Below are 3,854 nucleotides of genomic sequence, written 5' to 3'. Positions count from 1 at the left end.
TCAATGTGATACCACGTTCATTCAAACATGAAAACTTGGGTTGCTATCACAATGGACGCGCGACTTTTTGTCGCAAACATTAAAACGCAAATAGAAATATTCATGTATCTTTTTAACCCCCGACGCACGGTGTTATAAGTTTTGCGTGTCTATGTGATTTTTATTTAGTTTTTTGTTGTTTCAAAGGTGAATTAGTTGATAGTGTTCTTAGCTATATTTGATGAAAACCGGTCTAAGATGGCCGCCACTATAAAATGGCGAATTAAATTCTTTTACTACTCTCTCAACATGGGTATCAAGAGAAAGTTCTTGACTTGTAGAGTAGTGTGAAATACATGAAATCGTTTAAAGACGCACATACCTCTTGCACAAAATCCGGGATTCTTAAAACATTTGCCGATAATTTAAAGGCCAGTATTTGAAACACTACACTATGGTTCAGGTACAGACAAATCGTAAATAAATTTTAATTTGATTAACATAAAGGTTATGATAAAACAATGCTAGGGGCCTTACAAATAAACGTGACATACCGTCGGAATAGTTGTACATTAGTTTGTAACACTTAAAACGGAGAGCACCTTTCAAGTGTCAGAGCGTGGTAAACATTAAAAACTATTCTAACGGTATGGCACGTTTAATTACAAGGGCCTTTGAACTTTGGATGTAGCTTTTCGAACACTGTGGCCTCGTAGGTTTAGCATTAATCTGTACGTTTGTCATCATCAGTACAAACGAAACATTTACCCTAGTTATATCAGTCTACTATCTGTTGCTAGCTTTCTTGGACCGCATTTACCTGGAATAAAAAGCCTATGTTGATCTGCGTCCGTTCAACTAACTCTATGCCAAAAATCAAATTAATCGGTTGCTTAGTTATTAAATCAAGTTATTCGCGTGAAGAAAGGAAAAACAAACAAACAAACTTTAATATTTATAACATTAGTTAAAGTTAGGATTTTATTAAAGAAAGATTAGACTTTGATGGTAGAAATAAGACAGGTTGACGGCCGATTGGCGAAGTGGGCAGTGACCCTGATTTCTGAGTCCAAGGCAGTGGGTTCGATTCCCACAACTGGAAAATGTTTATGCGATGAACCTGAATATTTTTCAGTAAATGGGTGTTTATATGTATATTATAAGTATTTATGTACATTATTCATAAAAATATTCTTCAGTCATCTTAGTCATAACACAACGCTACGCTTACTTTAGGGCTAGATGGCGATGTGTATATTGTCGTAGTATATTTATTTATTTATCTATTTTAAACGCGGTTGTTAGCGGTTAAACGTTGTATGGCCTTACCTTAATTGACCCAATGAAGCGAGGTCTCCGAGATTAAATTGGGGATCGGGATATAATGGTTGATAAAGGTAACATTGTATAAAGGATAGCAAAACCTGTCAATTTAGTTTAGTCAAATACAAGGTTAGTTCGAAAGGAGGTAATATGCCGATGGGGTATCTGTTATACCTCTCTAATATCTTATTTAAATATCTTAATGAAAAGCCTTTAACGAGTCCTTTCATTTGAGTCCCATATTGATGGAGTGTTTGATAAATAACTAGTCCGCCATCTTGGGTGTGCCGCCATGTTGGATTTACAATGACGTCACACAGTTTATCATGCACTGTCGTCCAAACTGAACGTGTATACTGAAGATATCTGCTTCATAATTGAGTATCTCACTCAAATTGTAATACTTTTAAGATACATTTATGTTTGATTAAGTGTATAGCGATGAAGCTGATATATAAGTAACCTATAGAAGTCCCTTAAATAGAATAGATAATAAAAAAACATTTGCAAAACTTCACTAGAACTTCAATTGAGAAGATCATGGATTACTATGGCAACTGCAAAAAAGTTACACACACGTTCATACTCTCACACATACATGTGTAAACTATTCTCATTTAGTGTTTGGGGTTGTAGAATACTAAGACCCCGCAAACACTAAGTGAGAATAGTAGTAATAGTATCTTGATCTGACTGACGAGGTTACCACCGTGTGGCACGTGGAGTTCTCTGAAACGATCCCAATCGTAATATCTGCGAATGGTTTAATCCCAGTTAGCCTAGCACACAATTTCAGGCGACTGGAGTTCCGTGGAAGTCAGCTCGATGCCAAGATGCAGAAAGCGGTGTTGCTGGGCTCGGCTAGGATAGTCCGTCGCTATCTTAACCTGTCGCTGTCGCTGGTCTACCCTTCCGGGCTTTACGTATTTATGTAATGTATATTTAAGTGTATTAATCTATATGTATCTAAGTATATTAATGTTGTTTTGACTCATTTTAAATTTTTATATTGTACACTGGCGTGAGAGTACATTTCATTAATAAAAAATTTATTTTGATGTCTTAGTAAGTAGATACATATTGGATTGTGACAATCACAATAAAACTACTTCATCATATCAAAAGATTGACTTCCACTTCTGGACATAGGTATCTTGTAGGGAGTTCCGGGACCACGACCACCGAGACCACGGTCTTCCTGCAATTCGTTTAATGTCATCAGCTCTCCGCCTAGTGGGGGGTCTACCAGCGCTGCGTCTCCTTTTTCTGGTGAGAGGCTTCGACCGCTTCGGTTAATTACTTAGTTTAACACGAAATGTTTCTAAATTGTAGTAGTCTACAGTGATTTCCTCACTAGGATTCCCTCTATCGAGGAAATTACCATTACTGACAATATTCTGTATTCTTATTGACAATAATATTGCCTATGTGCGGGGCGCGTATTGAAGAGTTGGAATATTTGTAAAAAATATTGACAATATTAGACTTAATAATGGTAAACAAATGTTACCTCTAGTTGACTCGCTTGAAATAAAATTGTGTTAGAATCGACGATAATTACCTATATCGCATTTAAATATTCTGTTAATTAATATTTCTTTATTTTAAGAACTTTAATGTGAATGTATAAAAATAAAAAAAGTGCGTAGGTACATTGCAATGTTTATAAATTTTACTTATTTTTTTTTATTTTTATTAATCTACGTACAATCTAAATTTAAAGTATTTTTTTAAATTAAATTAGGATCAAACTAACAATTAACCATTTAGCTTTAGAACTATAACAATACAGATTATTTTAATCATCAATTTTATTAAACAGACACATTGTTTAGCTCGTAATGACTATCTTTATTTGCGTCCGACAATGAATTAAATCAACATCAGTTAAAGCGATTATTTTAAGTTGTTTTATTGTTTCAATGTTTGAATTAGAGAATTGTTATTTCTTCTCAAATCCATAGATTTTATAAGTAAAGATATACCAAAGTTATATGCAACTTTTAAAGTGAGAGATAAGATTTTATGTATGCGTAAATTTTGATTCATTTAGAAAACATTTACATTCATTGTTAATACCTAAATGTATCAAATAATACGTAAGCTTTTGGTAAAAAGAAAGAAAAATAACTCTCAAAGAACATACACATATACCTACTACATAATATAAAATAGACTAAAAACTTAGGAATAGGAATCTTCAAAAACATAGTAATATAATATTATCAAAAAATAATCATTATTGACGCGAGCTTCAAGGGTAGTTTGTCGCATGTTGCTCAAGTACTTTACTTAAATGCAATATGTGCTTTGCCGTGTTTACATGTCATAAAGGAATACATGAGCAATAATTATCGTTTTGTATCTAGGTTGTGATTTCATCTGTGTGTTTAAATTTAAATAAATAGTCTATTATTATTAGTCGGATATTAAATAGAATAAAAATGAAATAGTGAATATTAAATAAAATTGCGGAGTCCCAGAAACATTTTACTCTCATCAATAAATAATAATAAAAGTTTTACTTCAATCGCGCGTAAAGGTTACACGCA

Source organism: Pararge aegeria, chromosome 14 (genome assembly GCF_905163445.1).
Source record: "Pararge aegeria chromosome 14, ilParAegt1.1, whole genome shotgun sequence".
Taxonomy (NCBI): domain Eukaryota; kingdom Metazoa; phylum Arthropoda; class Insecta; order Lepidoptera; family Nymphalidae; genus Pararge; species Pararge aegeria.
The sequence above is the reverse complement of the archived record's forward strand: the minus strand, read 5'-3'. Positions refer to the sequence as shown.